Below are 11,385 nucleotides of genomic sequence, written 5' to 3'. Positions count from 1 at the left end.
AACTTTATCTAAATGGATTGAATACTTGTAATTTTCTAATCTAGAAACCGGAAAGTAAAACATTTCTATCCTAGTTCTGCCACTGATTTTCACCATGCATCCTTAAGAAATTCCTTTCTGTTTGTTTAAAATCCTCTTCTCAGCTGTAAGTTAAAGATAATACAGAACTATTTACTGACTTGTCAAAAATGTTAAGAACTGTGTATTGCTTTGCAAATGCAAAGCTATGAATGTTAAGCTTCAAAATAATTACAGCTGGAAAGTGTAACCTTTTAAAAAGTACTTGGATGTCAGGGAAACAAAAGTGACTATTAGCAGTGTGATTTCTGAGGTGATTTTCTTAAGACATAATTGAAGTAACTGGAAGCTTATATGTTTACACAGATCCTCAGGTTGATACGAAACAGAGCTCTCATGGCTCGATTGACAACTTAAGAAGTGCCTGGTGGTGTCAGGTTGAATTAGGTACACTGTGCATCCCCTTCTAATGACCTATTTCAGTTATGACAGTTTCACACATAGAGAAAACATATTTAATTGAAGAATCTTTAAAAATGAACTCTCTGGTTTGAAAATTACTCCTGCTTTGACATAAAGAGCCTAGGAAAATAAGCAGTGTTATCAATGCCTTCCCAACTTACCCTTGATTCTTGAATTAAATTGCAGTTTGAAGAATGCTTTTTAAACTGGCATTGAGAAGATTCTATGGGTGCTTAACTCTTCACATTTTCATTTGTTGTAGGAATTTTCATTGCACATTAAAAAAAATTCCCTGTGTGAAAGTAAATGCCGAAGTCTCAGGCTGTATAACCCTTTTCTATGTGGTGTTCTTAATGCCTGAATTATTTGGTTTAATATGCCGCATATGGCAGGTCTGGATTTTTTAAGATCAGTTTGGACAGGCTCCTTTAGGTTGCCAGGAACAAAGGCATACTCACGTTACCTTAAAGGCTCGAGGCTTATTTTCAGAATACTGACGACAGTAAGGTGCCTGCCACTGCCTTGTGAGAGGTGTGGCTTCTTGGAGAGCCGCAGAAACGGCTCTTTCCACACAGCAGCTCAGATAGCTGGGCCGTGTCCTCGACTTTGAAGTGGACGTCTAGCACTCTGTAGTCATAATGTGCCTACTCTTAACGCGTGTTTCCCAGCTTCTCTCTGCACATCTCTCCCACTGCAACTTCTGTCGTTCCTGACAGAGGTTCTGATGGATTCTGCTTGTTGTAATCCAAAAAAGAGCCCCCTGATTGGGCAGAGATTATTTTACAGAGTCATTCTGGCCTCCCTGATGTCCAGCCAAAGGATGTCTGCCCTTAACTAGGGCACAGACGCCTAGTACAGTCAACTGTGGCCAATGTAATAGAGTCATGAGCCACAGGGCACAGCAAATTATGTGGAAGGACCCAATACTGACAGCTTTCCTTAAAAGAGGTTGTGAGCAGGGCAGACAGGTCTTGAGAATCTCATGGATTTCTTAGTACAACCATGATTTGTTAAAATGATAATGATGCAATACACCACTGTCGGTATTGCAACTTCATGAAGCAGTCCCAAAGTAGTGGTAAAATGTTCACTTGAAAAACAGCAGCATTGCAACAGTGCATAACAGAAACTGCTCTGGGGCCAGATACCTGGGTTTGCTCTGAGATGACATTGTGCATCTGTGAATCCGTAGAATCTCCCTGTGATAAGTTAGGGATGTGTCTCCTTCAATCAATATAATTCCATTTAAAGCCTCCTTGTATCCTTTGTGATATTGTTACATATTTTACTATATGTTATGAATCTCACTATACATTTTTATTCTTGCTTTAAAGAAAGAAAAAATAAGAAAAAGGCGTATTACAGTTACCCACATATGAACTTTCCCAGGGCTCTTCTTTTCCTTTATGCAAATCTATGCTTTCATTTGGAATAATTTTCCTTCAGTCTAAAAGAACTTCCTTGTAGTTCAGCTCTGTTGGAGACAGATTCTTTCAGCTTTTGTTTGTCTGAAAATGTATTTCATCTCCATTTTCAAAAAATAGTTTTGCTGGATTAAGAATTCTAGGTATGACAGCTTTTTTTTTTCTTTTCTTTCTTTCAGCACTTTAAAGATTGTTTCATTGTCTTCAGCTTTCAGTGTTTCTGATGAGAAGTTAGTTTTAATTCATATTGTTCCCTCATATATTATGTGCCCTTTTTCTCTGGCTGCTTCTAAGATCTTTTCTTTACTTTTGGTTTTCAGCAGTTTGATATGATGTGCCTGTCATGGTTTATTTTCTCAGTATATCGCCTGTTTTCTGCAGAGGTCTCTTCTCTTTCTAGAACTCCAGTTACATGCATGTTGACTGCATGTTGGGGTCCTTGTGGCTCCCCCAACCCCCACCAAGAATTTTTCTCTTCGTGCTTCAAACGGGATGGTTCCTTTTGACTTGTTTTCAAGTTCACAAATTCTTTTTCTCATTATTCAATCTGTCGTCAATCTCATCCAGTAACTTTAAAATTTTAGATGTAGGATTTTTCAATTGTTGGAGTCCCCTTGGTTCTTTCTTATGGTTTTCATATCTGAAATTCCTCCTTCCTTTACCCAGTATGTCCGTCTTTTACTACAGATTATTTAATACACTTAGCTACTTATTTTGACATCCTTGCTCAGCCCAGTATTGTGTTCATCAATATATGTGTTTCTCTTGGCTGTTTTTTTTTTTTCTATTGACTGTGGGTCACATTTTCCTGTTTCTTCCCCTGTGCAGTAACTTTTTATTGTATGATGATACATGTTAGAGACTCTGGATTCTAGCATCTCCCGCTAAAGAGTGTTGAGTTTTGTTTTAGGAGGCACTTAAATTACTGCCAGAGCATTGCAAACTTGCAGAGGTTTGGATGTAGGCTTTGTTAGGCTGGATCTGTTCTGGTTTTATGTTTAGTTTTAGGGCAGATAACTTAGTCCTGGCTAAGTTATCTTATTTTTATTAAGTTTTTTTTTTGAAACACACCTATTTAATATGCAGTAAAAATGAGTATCTGAGTAGCTACAAGAGAGTGTATTGATGTACATACATATACATTTCTAGAGAATTAATTATTGATTTGTACTTACAGATACATAAATTCTAGTTGGGCAAAATGTACTGATAAAAAGGAGGCAGATCTGATTTATCAAACTGATGAGTTGTTACTATGTTAACTCAAACTATTTTTGGTAAATTTTTTACTTTAAAATAAGGGATTGCACTGTCTGATTGGATCAGTAAAGGTGATTAAATTAAAACAGATAGTTTCCTTTACTGGAAAATAATTTTAACTGGTGAAAATTAGATAAAAGAGGAAGGGGTCACTGGTGGTTATGCCAGAATCTTGAGGTCTGTATGTAGTTAACGTTGAAGTAAAGTGTCCTTCAGTAAAGTAACTGGAAAAAAAACAACAGAGTAGTATGTTGTTAATTTTCAACAACCAAAATAATTTCTACGACTCAGCCCTGAGGTGAGGACCCACACTTCCTTCCATTGTCCTTAGCTGAGGGACTGTCCTCAGATAAGCCAGTGGTAATACTCAAATCTCTCTTTTTAGAATAATCTCAGCTAACACATCAAAAGAAATGACTCAATTTCAAAACCATCATTTCAGCCAGTAGTGAAAAAAGAACTTATGTATTTCTCAGGTGTGGCCCTCTTTATGTTTTAGTGGAAAGCTGAAAGCATTTGCCATGTGACTCGGGTCAGGGCTTGAGCTGTGAACTCAGGAGGCCCGGGAGCCGGCAGCTGCCGGAGTATCTGCCCAGCACTTTCAGCTCTCCTGCGGTGTATTTGCCCTGGACTCAGTGGAGTTCCTGTCCTGCTTGCAGGCCTAAGATCGGGGGGGATTTTACAGTCATATTTTGGGGTTGTCCTCCCTGGAACTGCTCCATTCAGGGACTTCCCATCTTGACTTCTAAGCACCCAGCTCCATTCTCTGACCCCTCAGGTAAGACTCAGGCTCTCTGCCTCAGTCCCACCTGCCTTGTTCATGGACAAGGGTGTGCACTCAGGGGTGAAGCTGTATAAACGTGGGTCTCTTCTTTCAAGGGTGGCGTTGCCTACCACTTTCATCACAGAAAGGACCCAGATGATAGCCTCCATTTTACCTGAAAGTTACTGAACCTTCTTCACTGGATTTATGCTGTGTCTCCTAGGTGACCAAGATTCCACTTAGCCTGCTTTGCGAGTTTATTAACTCATTTAGATCTCCAAGTGCTATTTGATCATAATTTAATGTCATACCAGCCTAATGGCTTGGAAGAAATTGGTGCACCTCTGAAAATACGTTAAAAATCCCTGATGTTTCAAGGAGGTTAATCTTCTCAAAATGCTAACTCAGCACTACAGAATAACGAAACTGTGTTACTAATTTGCTTTCGGTTACAAGCTACAAAGCCTGATCACCAGGCCAATTACAGGTTATGCTATGAGGAAAAAATTTTTATATGCACCAGCCTTCTTTTCTTATAAGCACTTCGAAATGAGGCTTTAAAAAGTCTTATTTAAGATCAGTAACAACAACAAAAAAACAAGCTTTCATATAATTACATTATCTGCAGGCTGATTGCAAATACCTTATTACCATAGTATTTAATGAACTGAGCTCTGCTAGCTTTAGTTAACTATTTTTAGAGAAGCCAACATCCACATAATTTGTTGAACCTGAACTTCATATAGTGTAGATGATTGAAATGAAATGACTTTTGCTAAAGTCTCAAATTTGTTAACTCTTCTGCCTTTGTTAAATGTTTTAAATGGTTGATTTATCTCTTAGTTTCCTGCAGCATAATTGGTACATTGCCTTTAGTATTTTACTTGGTTAACTGAAGGTCTTCTCTCTGTAAATGTCAACTCACTGTCTATAAAATTTTCTCAGCAGAAACTTGGTATTGCATTTAAAAACTAAATACCCTGTCCTTTATTGAGAGACCATATGTCTAGAAAGTCATTCTGTTTATAATTAAAGATGAGTCAATCAATCAACAGACACAGCTTGTCTTCTTCAGTGTTACTACTGACACCCAACAAAATACTGAATTACCAACACAATTAGCCATATACATAATGTACCAGTAAATAACTGTTAGCCTCCCTTCTGTAAACCACTTATACTTACAGGTGTAATTCAGCCACAGAACTGCACTCTACAGAATCAGGATATCTCTCTTCATAATGTTTTTGGAGCATAATTGGGACTTAATGCTTCAGAGGAGAAAATGAAAAATGCAGACTATCTCCTCAGGACTGTATAGTAAGAAATCTCTTTGTCCTTTGGTGAATTTGCACACTCTTTCTGAGATCAAGTTTTGATAAAATGAGGAGACTGTCTCTAGCAATTTGTACAGTTGGGGTGACTACATGAAATAAAACCAGGCGGGAGTGGCCTTCCAGCCGGGTTTCTTCAGGCTGGAATTTGTGGTGCTGAAGGGACCTCAGTCCTAGCCAGGCCGTGGTTCCAGCTACTGAGTTTTAAATTTCCCCTTTGTATTTTCATTTCTGAGAGTTTTATTTATATCTGCCTAGGTATCTTTGATATCCTCTCATTCTTTGATCTGTTTTTTAAGTTCATCTTTTATTTCATTAAATATTTCAAACAATTATTTTACATTCTGTGTTCGATCATTTCAACATCTAAAATTCAGCACATGAGTCTCTTAGTTGTTGTTTTGGCTAACTCTCACTCATGGTGGTTCAGTCCTTGTATTTGTTGATTTTCACTTGGAGCTCATATTTTTCTTGAGTCTAATGTGTGGGCCTAATCTGGGATGCATCTCTTTAGTGAGGACTTAATGTTGCTGGTTTTTTTTTTTTTTTTTTTGCTAGCTTTTAGGGCTTGTGCTTGGGGAGAAACACCAGTTACAATGAAGGAATATAACTAGCCCCAAAGATGCAATTTCAAAAAATGTCCATAAAGGTTAGCTGGAAGTAGGTATTTGACAGTTTTTACTTATTATTGTTTATCAGAGTTGTAAACTAGAATGTATCAGCCGTTAGCATCGAAAGCTTTAAAGTTGTGACCCTCTTGTACATGATTTTTGTAGCTTTGCTTCCCTTTCTCCTATAAGAGGTGATAAAACATGGGACCTTAGGAACGCATTTGCAGGCTCTCTGTCCAGAGCTGCTTCCCATCTTGTAAGGGCTGGTGAGTCTTGGGTGTGTTTATCTTTATTCTCATGTTTCTGTTTTTTTAGAAAAGTAAATGGTCAATAAATGGCTTAGGTTTTATAGTTACAGGAGTCAGGAAGACTGCTGTGAACCAGGAACACCACTGCCTGTTACCTCTAAAATCGTTGGCATCTCAGGTTAAGCTCAGAGTTTAGGCTTTTGATTGCAGGAGTTACCAGGTCACCTCTGCTTCGTTGGTCTCTCTTCCACTTGCTTACGATTTACTGCCTCTGCTCTGGTTTCAGCCCACTGTTTTCATTTCCCCCCTTGGAGATTTTCCTTACTTTCTAGGGAGCACAGGAATGCATGAAAAGTTAGTTTTATAGTAATTTATCCAGGAAGAGTTAGAATAGCCTTTGAAAGTACTGGATCTGTCATACAGCCAGAAATGAGAGTCCCAGGAGGTATTCATTTATCATCATTTTACAGAAGAAGAAACAAAAGTATGAAGATGGTAAGTAATTTGCCCAAGATCACAGAGCTGGTGAATGATAAAGCTGTTATTGGAACTTACGGGTGGTCTGGCTGCAGAACCTACACTTGAACCACCACTCATGCATCTGAATCTCAGGGGAGACTGCACACACGGTGCTGGAAGTAGTTGAGACCGTGAGAGATGATAGGATACCAAGGGAGCGGGGAGGATGGAGCACTAGGTAAAAGGGAAATTTGAGGGGAAGAGGAGCCTTGGAGAAAAACTATTGATAATGAAATGAAATGTAGGAGGAAGTGTAGGAAAATGAAGGGTCACAGAAGTCGAGGGAACAGAATTTCAAGGAGGGAGTGGTAAGGAAAGTTATCATATGCAACAGTGCGGTACAGTAACGATCAATAATTACCTTTCTTCTTTGGCAACTAGAAAGTCACTGCCATTATGAATGGTGCTATAGACTGAATGTTGAATGTTCCTGTCCCCACAGAATTCCTATGTTGAAACTTAATCCCCCAAACAGATTTCTTCTGTATAGCACAGGGAACCATATTCAATATCTTATAGTAACTATAATGAAAAAGAATGTGAAAACAAATGTATATATGTATATGTATGACTGGGACATTATGCAGTACACCAGAAACTGACACATTGTAACTGACTATACTTCAATTAATAACAGAATAATTTTAAAAGGATGAAAAAAAGAAACTTAATCCCTAATGTGATGGTATTGGAGGTGGGTGTGGCCTTTGGGAGTTGATGAGGTGGTAAGGGTGGAGCCCTGGTAAATGGGATTCGCACTCTTGTAAAAGAGGCCCCAGGGAGCTCTCTGGCCCCTTCCTCCACGTGAGGACACAGGTGAGAAGATAGTCCTCTATGAACCGGGAAGCAAGTTCTCACCTGATGCTGAATCTGCTGTTGTCTTCATCTTGGAATCCCTAGCCTCTAGAAGTGTGAGAAATAAACACTTGTATTTTAAGGCACCAAGTTTATGGCAGTCCGAATGCACTGAGACACACGGCCAATTTCAGTACTGGACTGAGGATTCAACTGGAAGCAATGCACTGTGGATGGAAGTGTCGGAAGTTGGCATGAGAACGGAGAGAACCTGAAAGGTTCGGTGAGAGGGAGGCACAGGGTCAAGAGTCAAGATGTTTCAAGGCTTAAAAAATAGAACAAAGGAGAATGATGTAAAAATGAGTTACTAAAACCATAAATTTTATTCTATCTAGAAACACAATATTATTGCAGCTCAGGGTTTTCATACTTTTTTACATTTCCCCTCACAGTTACCCAGCTCTGTTCTCTTGTATCAAGTGGGAAAGAACATTAAAACACTCCGAGGTGGGGGGGGGGGAATTTTATTGCCTGACGGCCATAATTCCCTCCTTGTCCAAGAGTTATTCCTTGAATCAAAGACAGCTTTGAAAAACTATGTCTTATTATTTTAGCTAAAACAAGTGTTTTGACAAAGAATCAAAGTTACTTAGCCTGAAGAAAAGAAAGCAACGATGTGCTCCCATAACTCCTGAAGCTTTTTATTACGATATGAGGAATTAATTACTGTGAATGGTGGTCAGCTCTTATCTTTATGAAGGATAAAAAGAAGGAATGGACTTTCATTTTTATTTATTTATTTTTTATTGAAGTCTAGTCAATTTACAATGTTGTGTTACTTTCTGGTGTACAGCATAGGGATTCAGTTATACGTGTATATATATTCCTTTTCATGTTCTTTCTCATTATAGGCCATTACAAGGTACTGAATATAGTTCCCTGTGCTATACAATAAATGGAGGTCTTTAATTAGATCTAACTATGGGCCATTTATTGAACAAGTTTGTTAAAACTAACTTTATTTCCTGGGGACTGATCTCTCAGCATTTAGTAGCTTATTAGTACTTCAACTCTCCCTTGTTAGAAAGACAGGACCAAAGCAGTACCAGGTCTCTGGGCAGTTTTATTGCCCTGGGAAGAGCTGCTCTCACTTGGGTCAGAGAGTCCCCAATTTTAGGTTGTGTTGGAAACACCTGGGGAGCTCATGTAGTATGCAGATTCAAGGGTCTCATTGCTATAGCTTCTGATCCGGTAAGTGCTGGTTCGGGTCTGAGAGCATGCATTTATAACGAGTTCCCTGAGTGATTCTAGACCAGGTGCACTGAGGCCCATACTTGGTGATTACTGGCCTATGCTCGCCTTTGGCAAAATTCGAGAAGAACCGTTAGGGTGCATGCCCTGGCCCCTGTCCTCCCCTTCCTCCAAGCATACTTGTTCCCCAGACTTGAACCTCACTATTCCCTTCTTGGGCCTAGACCCAGCCTGCTGATCTGAGGTGTGTAGGTCAACTGAGGCCCGGGTAAAGGGGTGGCAGTATGGGAGGATGGCCCTTAGGCTGACTCCGGGTTCTTCACATGGTTGTTCTTTCTGGGGCTAGAGAAACAAGTCAGGCCAAGGAGAGGCCTTGGTGCTGGCTGGGGATGGGGCCTGCAGGGTCTTAGTTGCTGATTTGACTTTCAGTAAGTCTTCGTTTGTTACATTGGTTTCCGAATTTTAAAAACTTGATCTCTTTAAAAAACAGTATATGCTGCTTAAGATTTTTAGTACTATTTCTATTAACTGTATATTTTTGACTTTTCAAAAAATAACTGCTAAAACATATTTTAAACAAATAGGCTGTATTTTGTCACTGTTAAGAAAAAGAAATTAATATTGTGTTCATAAGGGGTTCTGAAAAGCAAAGTCATCATTTTCACCTATTTGCCTGGTCTCCAGACTTCCTCTTACATTTTTTTTGAGTGTTAGTTTCTGTGTACAGTATAATGATTGTTTTATATATATGTATATCCTTTTTCATACTCTTTTTCATTGTAGGTTATTCAAAGATATTGAATATAGTTTCCTGTGCTATACAGTAGGACCTCATTGTTTATCTATTTTATATAAAGCAGTTAGTATCTGCAAATCTCAAACTCCCAATTTATCCCCCCCACCTCCGATAACCGTAAGTTTGTTTTCTATGTCTGTGAGTCTGTTTCTGTTTTGTAAATAAGTTCATTTGTGTCATTTTTTTTAGATTCCACATATAAGTGATAGCATATGGTATTTTTTTTTCTCTTTCTGGCTTACTTCAATTAGAATGATCTCCAGGCCCATCCGTGTTGCTGCAAATGGCATTATTTCTTTCTTGTTTATGGCTGAGTAGTATTTTACACACACACACACACACACACACACACACACACACACACACCCACATCTGCTTTACCCAGTCATCTGTCAATGGATATTTAGGTTGTTTCCATGTCTTAGCTATTTTAAATACTGCTGCTATGAACATTGGGGTGCATGTATCTTTTCCCATTTTCTCTGGATATATACTCATGAGTGGGATTGCTGGATCATAGGGTAAGTCTATTTTTAGTTTTTTAAGGAATCTCCATACTGTTTTCCATAATGGCTGCACCAAACTGCATTCCCACCAGTAGTGTAGGAGGGTTCCCTGTTCTCCACACCCTCTCCAACATTTATTTTTTGTGGACTTTGTAATGATGGCCATTCTGACTGGTGTGAGGTGATACCTCATTGTAGTTTTGATTTACATTTCTCTGATATTTACTGATATTGAGCATTTTTTCATGTGCCTATTGGCCATTTGTATGTCTTCATTGGAGAGATGTTTGTTTAGGTCTTCTGCCCATTTTTGAATTGTGTTGTTTGTTTTTTGTTATTGAAAAGGTCCTGAGACTGGCTATTCTTCCTTACTTCTTCTAAATTCCACCTGATGATTCCTTAAACATTTACCTAGCATCATGTATGGACCAGCTAAGAGGCAACCTGCAGTGGGAGGTAGGCAATCACAAATGCTGCGATTTTCCAAAGCTGTTGATTCTCTACAATGACTGCTGGGACTTAATCGCTAAACTACAGGGCCAGGACCCAGGCCTTGCACTCCAATGTCTGGACCAGACTTGTACCTGATTGGTCCTGTCTTCTACCCACTCCCTATGTGACTTGCAACGGTTAAATCAGAGTATGATCTATTTATTACCTAGTGGCTATTTGGAAAAAGCTCTGTTTGTTACCATAATCCATGTTATATCTGAATGTTCTGAAGTAATTGAGTTCAGATGCTTAGGATAGATAGAGTCCAAATGAAAATCAAAGCAAATTTTATATAAAACAAATAAAAACTCCTCTCTTCTCTTGTCAAGTAAAATGCTCAGAAGCTTGCAGGCTTCATGCACAAATCATAGTTAATTTTTCTATTTTCACCTACTCTAAGAGACAAAGCAATAGCTATTTCAACCAAAAATAACCTCCACAGTGACGCAGACCCACAGCAAGTGGCTGCCGCCCCTCCCCCTCCCCACTCCCAGGTCTTGTTTACAGCCAGAGTGTTGACAAAGTCAACAGGATGTGGTCACAGGCCAAGGGTCAGAGGGCCTATATGGTGCTCTCCACGCAGAGTGTATAAGAGGTATTTTTCCTGTCTTATTCTGAAAAGAACTCAAGCAATGTGGATGGTGACATCTGAATCACAATTATGGCAAGTCAGAAGAGTCCTGCAGTCATCACCCATGATCTTAGCTAAAGCACTTTAGGAACAACTGCTTGGTCCTCTATTTTCCCTGTCCTGACCCCCCCATATGTATACACAGCCCCAAGAGCAGAGGTCCTCTCAGCCCACCTGAGCCTGCCCTCCTGCTGGCCATCTTCAGGGGCCTCAGGCCCTGGCCTCTGCATCTTCCCAGTCCCTCCTCACTCCTGCTGTGGCTTCACTTATCCGGC

At 39.4% G+C, this 11,385-nt stretch overlaps 1 protein-coding gene across 1 annotated transcript in view; it reads left to right on the top strand.

Annotated features, from left to right (window-relative positions):
* The window catches only part of SYT16 (synaptotagmin 16), a 235,865-nt gene that overhangs the window by 3,033 nt on the left and 221,447 nt on the right, over positions 1–11,385 (top strand). The window lies entirely within an intron of this gene.

This window comes from Camelus bactrianus, chromosome 6 (genome assembly GCF_048773025.1).
Source record: "Camelus bactrianus isolate YW-2024 breed Bactrian camel chromosome 6, ASM4877302v1, whole genome shotgun sequence".
In the NCBI taxonomy this organism is placed as follows: Eukaryota; Metazoa; Chordata; class Mammalia; order Artiodactyla; family Camelidae; genus Camelus; species Camelus bactrianus.
Note: the sequence above shows the minus strand (reverse complement) of the source record. Positions and strands in the feature narration are given on the sequence as shown.